The sequence below is a fragment of the Charadrius vociferus genome, unplaced genomic scaffold, assembly GCF_000708025.1.
Source record: "Charadrius vociferus isolate BGI_N301 unplaced genomic scaffold, ASM70802v2 scaffold70, whole genome shotgun sequence".
Classification (NCBI taxonomy): Eukaryota; Metazoa; Chordata; class Aves; order Charadriiformes; family Charadriidae; genus Charadrius; species Charadrius vociferus.
The window spans coordinates 737,338-753,936 of NW_009646851.1; positions in this window are offsets into that span (position 1 = coordinate 737,338).

Sequence of the window (16,599 nt, forward strand, 5' to 3'; positions counted from 1 at the left end):
CTTCTGAAGGAAGGAAAAGTACATATACGTTTCTCAGATTTTTTATAGCTTTGGAGAGATGCTGGTTAATTATTAAATTTTTCATTTTAGTAACTTTGTTGAAATTGATAAGTCAGGTTTGAAAAGGTGATGGACCTAGTGCACTACGCGCTTTGGCGCTGAATAAAACAGACTGATTTTACTTTGACACAGGACATTTCATCTTGTGAGTTAAGTAGCAAAGAAAAGAAATCTCACGATGTGCCCATTTCGTAGGTCTGTGCCACTTTGAATAATTAGAAAAAAACAACTGATAAGCCGTTTTGAGGCAATTCTAACTTTAACGTGTGTATGTTCAAGATCATGAAAATGAAATAATATGAAATCACTAGAATATGGTACTTACCACAGTCAAAATCTGATTTTGACTTTCACAAAAGCCAGTGGGTGATTGATGTCATTAGGCTGTAGGTTTTTCTTGAGAAAAAAATACAAGTTATTGTAACGTATTGATAGTACTTACGGTACATATAACTCAGTAATAACAGGTAGTAACAATATTTTGGAGAATTTGGACATACTGCCTTTTCACATTTTATTATTAATATCTAGCATTTTGTGTGATTCAAAACTGAAACAATGTGTTTTCAGAAATATCATTATGAGACACAAAAGTAATTTGTAAGATTTTTTTTGCCATAAAGTAAGAGAAATGGAGGCAAAGCAACAAGCTGACTCTTAAGTTTTATGGCAGATTTTTAACAAGGTACTCTTAGGAAAACAATTGTTAGTGACATAACCCCCCCTTCATGGACAAGGAAACAGTGAGATTCCTGTTTGTTAAAAATTAAGATTCTGGTTTTTTTTTCACATATGATAATATCTAACACAAAAACGAGTTAACAGAGACCTGTAATAGGTTGTTAGTTTTTAAAGTATTTCATCAGCTGCCTTATATCCAGGTAGTGAACATTTTTTATAACTTTTAAAAGCACTCTGAACACCACCTAAGAAGATAAACGAATCTTAAAATCACCAAGAAGCTTATTTTGTGTAATCTTAGCGTACTCAACCACAACGTTGTTCTAATGCATTCCTCTCAGCTGAATTATTTGTAAGATGTTTACTCAGCAGATAGAAAATTACCAGACCTTATGGGTAGATGGCAAGCTTTGCAAAAGTGGCATTTTAAATGTGAATCTGAAAATACGTTTAGGTGTTTTAAGTTGGGCATCTGAAAACTGATGCACACCTGTACTTTTGACAGTGGAAATGAGTATAAGAACAATTATCAGTGAAAAGCAGAAAAATGTAGTCTGAAAAGAACCTCTACTTTAACTTCTACTCAAAGAGGAGAGAATTTCAAAATTAGAGAATATTGCTTATGGTCTTGTTTAGCTTAGTTTTGAAAATCTCAAAGGATGGATATCCCAGAATCTCCCTGGGAAACCTGTTGCAGTGTTTACCCAAACCCACTGTGAAAGGCTTTCCTCAGTTGCAGATGAGTTCTCTTTGCTGCAGCTTGTGACATCTGCCTTCTGCTTGCCCTTTTGCTCTGAGACGAGCCTGCTTCTGTCTTCTCTATAATTTCCCACCAGGTCATGAAAGGCTGCAGTGAGGTTCCCCATCCTGCTCCCCCTGCATCTCCTTGCAGGTCACCTGACAACGTCATTTTTGTAAATGCAGCCCCGTATGTGAATAACGTCTGTCACCACAAGGGCACACTGCTAACTCATGGCAGATGAGGATCATCTCACTGGAGATGATATCCTAACACTCAGAAAGGATTACAAGTTTTCAGACGACTTGAATTTTAAGAACTGACTTCAAAAATTAATAACAATTGCATGGTTTTACTGTCTTCCAGAATTTAGCTGGAAAAGGATAGAGTCAAATAGAAGATAGAATTTGCCTCTCTAGAGTTCTGGACTTCTCACTTGGTGACAGCAAGTATCTGCATTATTTCTCTCGGAATTAAGAATCAAGGATGCAAAAGGTGCTCCTTACATCATCAAGTCCAATCCTCTTTCATAGTATGCAGTTGTAATGTATAATCCCAGGAATACATTTATTAGAGTTCCTTGTAAAAACTAACTAGGGCTTGTGTTTCCAGTGCTTGCACTAAAAAGTGGTCCCACTACACTGATGGTTGGAAAACCTATTCTAATTCTTAGACTAGATATATTCAGCTCACGTTTATAACCATTTGTAATTGTGCCAGTATTGCCTTTTAGCTTTAATAGCTCTTTATCCTCCCTAGTAATAACAGTGCTGATGTATTTATAGTTACATCCCTTCTTAGGCTTTCGTTTCCTGGATTCAAAAAGTGAAAATTGCAGAGCAGAGCATAGAATCTTTTCTAAAACGTTGTAGAATCATATTAACCCGTTTCTTGACTGCATCACCTTAGCGTTTAATAGTTCCCCTAGTGCCTCTCACCACCTCTACTGCTTCCAATTACCTCACTCATTAAACATCTAACCTTACCCCTTCTTCCTTTGAAATACTGAGAGATTTGATTTTGCCTCACATATGTTCTGAATGAGAGCTGCAACCACTGGACCACAAATACTGTAGCTTTATTTCACCCTCCTTTTCTCTGTCTCTTAGAAACTTCAAGTTACTCAAGCTTCCTCGCCCCCTATCAGCAAATAAGATAGACTAACTAGATCTGTGACAGAAGAACAATAGAAAAAAAGTGAGAGGATAGAAATCTGTTTCTATTTTCTTACAATGGAGATGATAGCTGGGAATTGTCAGAGCTGTCATGAATTATTTGAGCAAAATCCTCAGGAGCATGTCTTGTATTGGAAGTTAGTTGAGATGGAGGAGCAATTTCTTTCCCATATTTATCCAAATTTAAAGAGCATTTTTTAATGTTTTAAACTCTGTGAACCATCCCTCTTCATACTGAAAACTTAAAGGATGAATATGCAAGTGAGAGTCAAAACATCACTCAACATGAATTTCACGATATTGTGTGCAATCTATGGAAAGGTTGCCTAGAGATGTCAAACATGGCTTACAGGAAGCTAATGACATGTGTACGGCACACATGGATGAAGAAATACGACCCTCAAAAGCTACGAAGATTAAGAGAAAATCAGCAAAGGACCAAGTTAGATATTCTTTACTAATTATTCATTACTAATCTTTCAAAGATATCATTTTTAAAACTGACCTGACAGAAAAACTATGAAAAGGAGTAATTTCTAGGGAAAAAAAAAAAAAAAAAGTTTGTCTCAAAATACAGAAAGCATCATTCTCATACTATTTTCTGCTTTTGTTTTGCAGTGTCTAAAGGATATGTATTTTTTTCCGTTCTGGATAACATTAAAGAACAATATATGTATGATCAGGGTGAAGGCAACAGCAAGGTTAATTGGAGAATACCAGCATTACTACATAACTGAATCTGATGAATACACTTTTAAATGACTTCTCTGTCTCTTAATTTCAATATGTATTCTGTTTCTACTTGTATCAGAAATAGGCATTTAAAACAAGTTTCATTTTAAATGGTAGCAAAGTTATGTCTTAATATTAATAGACATGTGATGAAGTACCAGTATTAAGTGTAAAGGAGATGTTTTTTAAAATGTGCTTTGTATTTTTTAAAAATGTAGTTTGTAGGGCGTTTTGTGTTATTTTTATGAAATTTGGGTTTCACAGTGTTAAAGGTAGATTAGATTTGTTTCTGCTAAGCATTACCAGGTAATTTGAGGACACATGTTAATTAATCTCATTCTACAATGTCTAGTCATGCTTGTTAGCAGGAGAAAAAAGGCTTTCTTTTTTTACATGCAAATCCCATGAGTCCTCTGAAATCCATTTGTAAACGATCATTTTTCATTCAGACAAAATGCTTAAGGCTAAATTAAATAATAGCAAGGACGAGGGGTATCCTTACCCGACAAAGTTATGCACCCAATTAAAAATACAAATAGACCCAAATAGAGATCTATTGGCTCTTGACATAAATCTACCTCATGTTTATTACATCTTGTTCATCTTGATGTATTTGCAGCAAAACATTACTGATCAGTTATGAAGAACAGAGGCAACAGATTCGTTGAAAAGGAGACTGTAATTTTTTAACCAACTGAAGCACTGGCTTCGGTTGGTTACTCAAGCAATTGTAAATCATATATTTACAATTTCAAAATCCTACGCAGAGTTTTACTAGCAAACCTTCTCATCCTCCCATAAGAACAGTGGTTGGTGCTACATCTTTACAGAAGAAAGTGTCCTACCTCTGGAGACTGTCTCTCAGGCTGATGAAAGGCTAGATGCAAAAGTAACTAGCCTTTAGGATTTTGGTTTTTGATGTGAAGGAAACATGCAATTAATATACGGTACATGAGACATGGGGAATTACTATTCTGAAGCTCACACTATGCACCCCTTTAAAATAAAATTAATGTTCCCTGAGTTGTATTTTAGTGTTTTTTTCGGCAATTAAAACTCAATACTAGTTGAAGACTCTCATCACGTGACTGCTTTTGTGATGAAGTTTTGCTCCTTCGGTACCAGAAAGGTTGTGACATTAACATGAGAGGTAGGACTAGGATGTCACCTCTTTTACAAGATACATCAAAAAAACCACTGAACCTCATAGTCTTCTACCAAAAGCCAGCTTGCCTGGCTCGAAATCTAGGTGCCAAAAATAAAACACTGGTAAGTTTTAGATTTCAGAAGTAACAGATGTCTTTCCCACACCCTACCATGTTTTCACTTTAAATTTCCTTCCTGCTATTGAATCACACCTGCTTGTAGCAAGAAAACACACTGACTGCTCAGCAGCTTACTGATGTAAACCAATGAACAGTGGATTTTCTGTGGTTTGTCTGATGCACAGGAAACGTAACCTACTAAAACCACCAGATGTACAAGCAGTGAGTTTCAATCAAGCTGATAATATTTGTAGTTTCCTTCCTTCACGTACTTGATTTAATCTCTACAGATAGCTGATACATAAATAATAGGTTCAGCTGATGCTAATTCTTGCCCTACAGTAGTGAAAAGGTAAGGTCTGAACCTATACCCATAACTGCCTAGTCTGTTTCTATGATTTGTGTTTTCATTTTATCACCTCAATTACTATATCACATTATTTTCTTTCTGAATAATTATGTAACATAACTCCTTCTCACCTCAAAATGCATAGTTTGAAGACCAAAAGTGACATACAGAATTTTTAGCATTGTAAAAATAACACTGCTAATTTTGAAACATATTGTCTTTCTTTTCTTTTTTTTAAGGAATATTCTTCATGACGTTTCTGCTATATATTTTAATAACCTATAGAAACTCAACATGTGTCTTCCAGCTGAATGCACTAATCATCAGGCTGCACAGACAGAATGGTTTATTTTGCCCTCACTCGCTCTGTTCCTGTGAATTTTGAATTATTCTTTTTTTCAGGTTAGCACAATTTTCAGAGGATAAGCGTTCTGCTCAGAGCAACCAGCCACTTAGTTGTAGCGGACTCTTCTGCTGGATCAGAGCTGTGGGTTTAGCCTTCCTTTGGTTGACACAGGTCTTTTCCTCTCCAGGCAATTCCTGTATCCATTTGGTTGTAGTGTTGAAAGGCAGGTGGCCTCCTTTATCAGGATTTTAAAAGAAAGCAGATTTGCTATGTTCTTCAACAGGATGGTTCAAGGTTACAGCTTTGGCACACAACCATGGGCTGGGAATTCCTAACAGAGAAAGGTGTCTCCCAATGTTTCTGGATCAAGCATCCAAGCTCCACTGAGACACAGGATCTCAAAACACACCGTTTCCTCCATGTTTCTTGTTTGTCAGCATGGGGTCCTTTCCTGCTCAGTCTCTCCTTTCTGAAATGCCTAACTTGCCTGGGCCCTGAGAAACAAAAACATTCCAAGGGTGAAGTAATGAAGAAACTAAAAAGATTTTATTTTTTAAATCTCTCTTTAAGTTACAGCGGTAATCTGTTACTTGTAGGAGTGTTTGGAGTAACAGTGCATACGTCAAAACCTCTGTATGATACGCATAGTAGTGGAGCACTAATGGTGATGGAGGTGGACAACTTTTTATTTGTGTTTATTATGATTAATATATTAGTTGCAAACTTAATTAAAAACCAGATTACTCTGCTTATGCTCTCAGACCAGTTTTGTGTTGTTTTACATTATGTTACCCATGAAATTTTAACCATTCCTGAGCACTTGTTCTTTTTGCAGTTCCAACTTGCAGCTGACCCTGAAAAATGAAAATTCATTTAGATTTTAAGAGATATTTATATTAACATCCTTTCCCATTGTCTTAATTTTTATTAGTTTCTGAAACATTGTTGCTTTTTTCCTAAATTTCAGTCACAGTGAGGACTTCAGTCCTAAATTTCCCATATGATCAACAAAATTACAATCTTGTACCCTTTATAGAATATGTAGCAGGAGTCCTTGGGAGAAAACACCTAGAAATGAATTTATAAGATGCTTCAGGCTCCAATGGCAACTAATATACTGATAGTTTTTTTTTTTTAAAAAACCTCTTTTATAAAGGAAGAATGTTATTCACTGTTTGTCAGTGTATGGCTGGAGAAAAGGAAATTGCAATCCATCACAAGTTGCCAAGAACAGAAAGTATATTATAGACAGTAAAACAGCCACACTTCTGTCTAGCAAAGAACAGATAAGAAAGGCTTTTCACAGAAGTGATTTATAGAGATTGTGTTCCTTTTAGCTGAATGCTAAAGTTTGATCAAAATTAGTCCTGCACTTGGTGCTGGACATAATATTCTACTCTGTCTGCTCTGATTTTTCCATGAGTGCTCTGTCTCCTTCTCGTGGATGGTAGCCCATAAAATACAACTGGTGAGTGGGCATAAGAGAGGCAATCCAGGGGCTCCTGAGTTGACAGTGGGAGACCACGGCTCAGGCTAGCATGTTTCCTTTTCTTCCCTAGGCACATATACTTTCAACTGCTCAACCCAAGAAATTTCAGGGTAAGAGGTGCAGGCACTAGGAAGACGGAGATTAAACCTACCATATGAAAGCTGGTCATCTGTTTTCTACGCTCTTCACTACTTACTACTAACTTATGCCAAACCAGCTAAAATATGCTTCTTGTGAGAGGTGACCAGAAAATAAAACATTTTATATTTGTAGCTCACAGCTTTCTAAGTGGGTTGCAACTCAAATAAATTATATTAATTTTTCAGCTTTCTGTGTCCAGCCAACTGAAAAAAATGGTGGTCTGGAGCCCGTCAGTCCCAATCTAGTCTGCAAACACCACATGCAGAAAATAAGAAAAGAATTCCACTCCAAAGATCCCCCAGTCTGACTGTTTTCTATTTCCTCCTACTGTTTTATTTAAAGAAAAACGATCAACACCCACAATGCATGAAATGCACACATGTAATAACAAAGGAAATGGAAATTCCTAAAATATAAAAAAAAAATCTCACCCAAATGTCTTGCCTAACTATCCAAAAGCCATGGACAAATGAGAATAGGCTATTGTTATTCCATTCTTTCAGAAAATAAATAATGCTGATCTCTTAGTGAATGGTTTGTTCTGTGACTCCTAGGTAAAGAAATGAGGTTCCATTCCAGCAGTTATGGGAAAAATTACAGTACCTAAGGCTATAACTATTAGGTGTCTGCTTCTTGTGTGATGGCTTCAGGGAGCTGCAGAAGAACTGGTGTTGACCCTAGCACCATCTTTATTAAGTGTGTATTAAAACAGTCTAGCATGCTTCATGATGCTGGCTTGAAGACAATATTCCTTGACGACATTTTTTTCAGACCTGTCTATATGTAGTTCATCTCATCACTGTCAACTTTAGTATCAGGGTACTTCCTAATTAATTTAAACATTTAGCAAATTATAACAAATTAAAATATACTCAAAATGTGTATATAAATACTTAGCTTAATAGAAGAAAAATTCTGCTACTGTTATATAATATATGCATTAATAATATTAATGAAAAGATGGAAGTAAGGGAATGTTGGAAGAATTTCTAGTATATGTAAGTAGCTTTTCTTGGCAAGCTTTGAGGAAATATTTTTACAAAGGACTGTAATGATTTTGCAATAGTTATATGCATAAACTCTTCAGGGATTTTGAACCTGGATTGCTCCACACCAACATAAACATTATTAGGGACACAAAGTGTCACAATGAAACTCTTTACAAGAAAAGTCACATAGGGATACATGTTTTTCCACATTTCTCCATTTCTTCATTTTTCACATTTCTTACTTGACAATTCCTTGCAATTTCTATGAGCAGCAAAGGTACAGTAGGTGTTCAGTAGCATGGGGGAGTATACAGCAACTGATCATAAAAGATCAGAGGATCTAAGAGTAAAATACACTTTGTAGTAGCTTTATTCATGTCTTCTTTTTCTAGAACTAAAGAGCAGCTGTTCCAATTAATGTGTTTTTTTTTCTTTTTTGTTGTTACATCTTTTGATTTTTTTCTGGAAACAAAGAGATACTCACAAACTATATGAAGTATAATCAATAGAAAAGCTGAAATGAGGTTAGAAAACATCATAAATATTTCAGTTTTGTGAGTAAAAGAATGACCATTATGTAGGTCCTCTTGCCACTGAATGAAACTGGTTCCATTATATTGTCCTTTTTTCTACACTGGTGACCTTGAGCCTGCAAAATGAGATGTTCACTCTTACCCCATTTTGCAAATGAATAAAAAGAAGTCTTCCACGCCTTCTGAGAAGTCTTCCAAGATCCTAACTTCCTAATTTAAACAACTTTAAAAAAAAAAGAGCTGCCTCTGGAGCAGACAGAAAATAGATGTCTAGAGTTATTGATTCTGAAGCCAAAAGGACCATTAGAACTATTAGCCTAGCTTTCTGTAAATCACTGGTAATTAATATCTAACATACTTCTGTATTGAGTCCCGTAACTTGCATATTTGTGTAAAGTATAAATTAAAGTTATTTTTGATTGAAAAAAAATCCTTTTACTCCCCGGTTGTTCTAATGATTGTTCATCTGCTCTCTTTAAAGTTTGTATCTTATATTCTCTTTGAATTTGTTTGGGCCAAGCTTAGCTTACCTGTGACCTGCAGATGTATGAGATCGAAGACATGATTTATCCTCTTGAAGGTAACTGCATTTTCTAACACAGTATTTCTAAGTCAGAATTTAAACTATTTTTAGTGTTGCATTTTTTCTTAGGTTATGACAGGCTGTTTTCTAGCATAGACTTCTCATCTCTGACAAATTCCATTTAAAATATTCCACTTTGATTATTGTTTTTTATTGACAGTTCTTTTCTAAGATCTGTGAATTAGCTGGCTCTTCATGAAAAGAGCATAATTTTTAGTTGTGATATTATCTTGTCACATATAGAGTCTTAAGTACATTGTATCTGCAGTTACCTTTATTAACCTGGTTTCCTGTCTCTTTAGAGAATTAGGACTCCTTGGCAAAAAAAAAAAAAAATAGCATTAATTGACATTAATTACATTCTTCACTTTTAATTCTTTATTAGATGAATCCCTACCATCTTTGTCATTTATGTTACCTATGATAAATGTCACTTAACTGGCTTACAGGATCATTCTGTTGCCCTATGGTGAAAAAAGCATTGTTCCAATATTCTGGCATTTCCACTACTTAAAAATAAAAAAAAAATAAAAAAAAAATGAGCAACTCAGTGCTGTCTTCAATACTATTAGAATGCCTAAACTCAAGTTATCTGGACCTAGCAATTTTAAAAGCTTAATCCATTTTAATGCAGTTTAGCATACTCCCTAATCACAGAAGGGCTGGAAAGTACTTCTTCAGGGAACAGCTTCGATTTGATCAGTATTTTCAAGGAAAGGTATCTGGAATTGTCTGCTCATTTTTTAACCACCAAGCACAATAATGACTTGACAAATCAATGAGAACCTCTTACGGCAACACTGGAATTGCCTGTTCAATGTTCTTGGCAACACATACAGAGTATAATCCTAGTTGTTTAGAGCGCAAAAAGGCTTGATCTTTGTAAGCTCCCCCATTAGGAGTCTGAATACTGTGAGGGTCGGGTGGTGACGTTTATAACTCTGTGTAGCTGGCTATTGATTATTCCTATATTTATGAGTTCACACAAGAACAGAACTTAGTCAACTTTTTTTTTTCATCTTACAGATGTGCCGAAATTGCCTTTGGACATTTGCGTGAATACAGAGAGACATGTTATTATCAGAAACTGAAGCCACATTAAAACAAATCAAGATTTTTACGCTCAGGGAATCATAAAAGAATCTGGGGTGATACTCTGATCAATCTGAACTGATCACCGCAGCAGCTTGTAGGAATTTTGTTCTATTGTGCAATGCCAAGGTTGTACCTAATTTGGAATCTATTTACAGGTCTAGATCACATCAGCTAGCTCATGAAGAAAAAATATTTTAAAAAATGAGCTCTATTTTTTGCAGACATATATGGCTATCTCTGTACACAGGCACTGAAAAAGATAGTCGTATAAGTATTCTTCATTTAGAAAAGTCTATACGTAGAATGTAAGATCTTATACAGCCTTCAGTACGTTTCCTATAGCCTCCCATCAGCATGCAAACTCATACAAACCACGTACTTTCAGACAGTATTCAAGGGATTTTTAAAATAATTTTTCTAAATACTGCATTTTTATATGCCATTAATTATATCTAGTCTCTTTGGTGGTAGACTGAGTGTGTATATTAGCTGATTGCAATGTCTAATCACGAAATTGCAAGAGTCTGTGGGTGTTTAACCTGTGGTTAAAGGTGTTGGGGGAAGAGGCATACTGTTTCTGGGACCAGGATCTGAAGAGTTAAGTTTCTTTCTGAACATATTCTAAGACAAAGACAAATTTAGGTCTCAAACAGTACAGTCTAGTTTCTACTGAGTTTCTGGGTGGCCACTCATGCAAGCTTTCTCATTTAAACTCTACAGCATCACTAGGTACCCTGGTACTTCAAAATCATCCCTATTTACTACCTGAATGCACAGTTTCAGAGCAACATGGCCTTCATTCTGTTTGATGACTGTATTGAGGTTTTTGGAAATGCTTTCAAGACTGTTCCTGACCATAGGTAATGTACTTACATACACATTCTCAGCATCTTACACTTCTTGATGTTTGCCCCATTCATTTGCACATAATTTGTAGCTGCATGAAGTTGTGAGACAGTGACAAGCAAGGCTGTGTAAAGGAACACGGGCTTTCACCACTGACCATTTGACTCGAGAGAACAAAAATAGTGGGAAGCAGCACACACATCACCACTACCACAATTTACTGACCAAGATCTAGATTCACTGGACTGCCTGACAGGCATATTCTGTCTTGACATCAGGACAATCCCCAGACAACTCCAGCTTAGCCGACCTACAGCCTCTGAACCCGATGCATTATAGCAGAGACCTTCAGCATAAGGAAGCTCTGTGTTGAAATCATATTGTACTCTGGAGAGGCCATAAACATGCCTTGAAAGTCTTCTCCAACCACTTGACCACTGGTAAAGAGTCAGGATGATGAAGTATGTAAGTATTCATCCCCCAAAGACCGTATTATGAATAGTAGCCTGAAAAGTGAAAGGAGTCACAAAATATACAGGGCTGAGTCTCCTGACTAGATCATGTAGATGACAAAGCCATGTCTTACCTCAAAGAAAAGAACATTTGGACATCCCAAGAGAAATAAAGCAACCCAAAGTAAACAATTAGGAGCTCAAATTCAAATATTTTGAGTGAGACATACATCAGGCATACAGTCTCTGGTACAGAAAAAAGAGGTACACTAATTTGGCTTCATCCACTATGACTTACTGGTGCAAAGCTGCTATCTTTATTTTGAAAGTCCAATCCTGAATTTTGTGACCCCTGTATGTGTATAGTTTGCAGACAATGCCGGAATTATGGCTGGAGCTATCTTAATGTCCAAGAGTGGTAAGGTTGCAAAGCAAAACTCTCAGGAGTCCTGGATTTTTGAAGCAGTTGAGGAAGGAAAATGCTCCGTCTTGCTGCTTGTATGGTTACCTGTGCTCCAAACAACTTCATAGTCCTAGCTTTCCTAGCTTTTGAATTTTCTTATTTAATTTATAAAAGAAAATATTCGCATGCTGTACATAAGGTCTCTTTAAGTGAATATTCAGACTGTTCTCCCATTTTCAGTAAACATCATTGTCTAAGTCTACATATGAGCAGTTTTCTGGCATAATGAAACTAATGCCTGTATGTATTATCTACTAAAAAATAAAATCAGAAGAATATTTTAAAAATATTAATACTGAATATCAGTAGCTGCACTCTTAAGGAGCTTGTGGATAAAGAACACAAACATTTCTACATCAGCATATCTCTGCCTTCTCACTAAATAAAACAGGTGGACTGAAAAACAATACTTTGGAGATGTGATCCTTCTACTCTGCTTGTAATATTAAAGATTTCATTCAGTGTCACTCTGGATTTGGTCAAGTATAGTTGTATTGCTTAAGGGAAACTTACTTTTTCTCATTCCACACTGTAAGATTTGTACATTCCTTAACTTGGAAGGAAAGCTGTTTAAGGTAAAACCCATTTTCACTGGTGCCTTAAAGGAAAAAGCAGTACATAAACTCCAATTCTTCTCTATCTGGTTGCCTTACTCTATTTTTCCTTTGGTAAGTTGATGGGCAATTAATTCTGTAAAACCACAGATATTTTGGACTTTACTTAAGTATTTAAACTCTTATTAAACTTGGCAAGTCTGCCAGAATAAGGCCACCACCAACAGGAGAAAATCCACTAACAGTTAAAATTATTTATATCCATGATTTTTGTGTGAAAGGCAAATTTTGATCAGTATGCTGTACCTGGGAATAGAGCCAACCAGCTAAGGGCATTTTTTCAGATCTGAATGTGGTCTGACTTTACTCACCAGGCAACACAGCAAAGAGTTTCTTGTTAATCAGAGAGCGTGACCCAAGGCCCATATCTGTTCTGACCTGTGAAGGATTTCCAGGGTTCCTTCTTCCTCTTAGTTCTCCAGGGACATAACTTGTTTACAGCAGTAAGAGCCATTTATTGTGCTAGGTGCAAAGCTCATTTTCAGTGCAGAAGTGGAAATTCCTACATTAAATAAAGCCTGTTCCTGGGCAAGGGACCTCAGTAAATGTTGGCATGTATTCAGATTTCTGGAAATAATGTTTTGGCTCCTGGCACTAGGCTGATTTTAAACTAAGTAAGATGGACAGACAAAGCTTCATTACACTTAATGACCTTGTCTTAAATCTGCCTGGTTTATCCAGAGATTTAAAGGCCCTGATGGAAGATTTGGACTGGGAAAATGTCAATGTCATGTGGCTAAACAGAAGTGTTTTTACTTGAATTGTTTTTACTTGCATGGATGAACAAGGAGCTTCTGGAAAAACTCAAATGGAAGAAGGAAGTTTACAGAAAAAGGGACTGGCCACTTGGGAGGAATATAGGAATGTTGTCAGAGTATGCAGGGGTGCAACGAGGAAGGCTAAGACTCACTTGGAATTAAACCTGGCAAGGGATGTCAAAGACAATAAGAAGGTCTTCTTCAAGTACAACAGTAGTAAAAGGAAGACTAAGGAAAATGCAGACCCACTGCTGAATGAGGTGGGTGATGGAGGATGCAGAGAAAATGGAGTTACTGAATGCCTTCTTTACTTCAGTCTTTACTGCTAAGGCCATCCCTCAAGAATCCCAGACCCTGGGGGTAAAAGAGAGAGCCTGGAGAAAGGAATTCTTTCCCTTGGTCGAGGAGGATCACGTTAGAGATCATTTAGGCAAACTCAACACCCACAAATCTATGGGCCCTGATGGGATCCACCCACAAGTGTTGAGGGAGCTGGCAGATATTATTGCTAAGCCGCTTTCCATCGTCTTTGAAAGGTCATGGAAAACGGGAAAGGTGCTTGAGGACTGGAGGAAAGCCAATGTCAGTCCAGTCTTCAAAAAAGCCAAAGAGGACCTGGGAAACTACAGGCCAGTCAGCCTTACCTCTGTCCTTGAAAAGGTGATGGAACAACTCATTCTGGATGTCATCTCTAAGCATGTAGAAGAAGAGAAAGTTATCAGGAATGGTCAACATTCACCAAGGGGAAATCATGCTTGACCGATCTGATAGCCTTCTATGATGGCATAAGTGACTAGGGGGATGAGGGGAGAGCAGTGGATGTCTACCTCGACTTCAGGAAGGCTTTCGACACTGTCTCCCATAACATCCTCATAGGTAAGCTTAGGAAATGTGGGTTAGATGAGTGGACAGTTAGACGGATTGAGAACTGGCTGAGTGGCAGAACTCAGAGGATTGTGATCAGTGGTGCAGAGTCTAGTTGGAGGCCTGTAACTAGACGTGCTCCCCACGGATCAGTACTGGGTCCAGTCTTCTTTATCAATGACCTAGATGACAGAGTGTACCCTCAGCAAGTTTGCTGATGACACAAAACTGGGAGGAGTGGCTGATGCTCCGGGAGGCTGTGCCACCATTCAGCGAGACCTGGACAGACTAGAGTGTTGGGTGGGGAGGAACCTAATGAAGTTCAACAAGGGCAAGTGTAGGGTCCTGCACCTAGGGAGGAATAACCCCATGCATCAGGTTAGGGGTTGACCTGCTGGAAAACAGCTCTGCAAACAAGGACCTGAGAGTCCTGGTGGACAATAAGTTGACGATGAGCCAGCAATGTGCCCTGGTGGCCAAGAAGGCCAATGGCATCCTGGGGTGCATTAAAAAGACTGTGCTCAGCAGGTCAAGGGAGGTCATTCTCCCCCTCTACTCCGCCCTGGTGAGGCCACATCTGGAGTACTGTGTCCAGTTCTGGGCTCCCTGGTTCAAAAAAGATGGGGAACTACTGGAGGGAGTCCCGTGGAGGGCTACAAAGATGATCAAGGGAATGGAGCACCTCTCTTATGAGGAAAGGCTGAGACACCTGGGTCTGTTTAGCCTGGGGAAGAGAAGACTGAGAGAGGATCTCATCAATGCTTATAAATATCTAAAGAGTGGGTGTCAAGAGGAAGGGGCCAGAATCTTCAGTGGTGCCCAGCGACAGGACAAGGGGCAACAGGCACAAGCTGGAACACAAAAAATTCCATCTCAACATGAGGAAAAACTTCTTCACTTTGAAGGTGCCAGAGCACTGGCACAGGCTGCCCAGAGAGGGTGTGGAGTGTCCTTCTCTGGAGATATTTAAAACTCGCCTGGATGCATTCCTATCCAACATGCTCTTGGTGAACTGGTTTTGGCAGGGGGGTTGAACTAGATGATCTCTGAAGGTCCCTTCCAACCCCTATCATTCTGTGATTCTGTGAATATGAAAAAGGGAAGGACAAAAAGGGAAGAGAACTTGACACTTTAATTTTAATTAGATGGAAAAAGCCCATCTATCCGCCTGAATTTCAGGAAATGCTTACAGACCACTTCGAAGGAGGAAGTGCAATAAAGGAATCTTCCTGACAGCTTGATACAAAGTTTTCAGAGACATGGGCTGGGTCACAAGGATCATTTGTTAAGTGTGTAGTCACTCTTCTTCACTATCTTATGAGAGTATCCTTAGGAATAACAAGTCAAATTCAGGTCTTGCTTGTGCTTCATAGATTTTCATTTTCTCCTATCTGAGATGGAGACTGAACTGAGAGCCAGTGATATTTGTGTTCTCCCTCATCACCCCAAAGATAAATGTCACCCTTTGTTCTCCGACTTCATTATCTCTTACATGAACTCCTGACTTCAATGGAGTTGAAGTTTTCTTTTTATTTCTGCACAATATCTCATATACCAACAGAATAGAGTGTTAAGATAATGTTTTCCTTCATTTTGCTGCGCAAACCAACCATGAAATGAATTGTTATCCAGTCACTCTATTTCTAGGTATTTGATACAACCTATTACAAAAGAAATTCCTTAAATATTAATACTGATTCAATTAATCGGACTCAAAGTAACAAATCATTATCTCTGCCAGTGGTTCCTTCAGTCTTATGAAAGACCAAACTATTGTGCAAAACAGTGTTAGATTTTGGTAGGTTAATGAAAACTGGTCTAGGTTAGAACCATGCAGTTTTTAAGTGCAATCCTGGGCCACTTAAAAATATGATATTAGACCCATAGTTGAATCTGAGGGGTGTGGGGGGTGTTTTTTAACCTCTTCTGGTTTGTATTTGTCAAATAAGATTAACATCAATTGCTGATAAGAGGCTGGCATTAATTAATACAGCTGTGCTGAAGACATTGGACTTTGGCTGATGTGCACCAGGTAAGGATCTGACTGAAGGCCCAGAACATTTCCACTCACGTTGAAACCAAGGATCCTTTATTCCTGTCGTATGCTTTTGTGCAATTCATCATGCCACATGCAGGATGATGTTTCCTTTCAATAGCTGCCAGCACTTTCTGAAAGTTTGCCAGTTATTCTCTTAAAAATTGCAGGGGAGAAGAAACAAAAATCCAGATTTATAGGCTGCAGCTTATTTTTTCAATTCCACATGTTTACCCTACACTTAATGAGCACCCAGCAGGGCAGTTTCAGTTTGCTAACATACATTGGGAAGTTCAGAATTATGCATAAAAGATCCTAGTTTATATTTCATAGCACAGTTGCCTAATGTATCCCATTTATTTTCTAGGAAGGCTGACCGAATATGGCAAA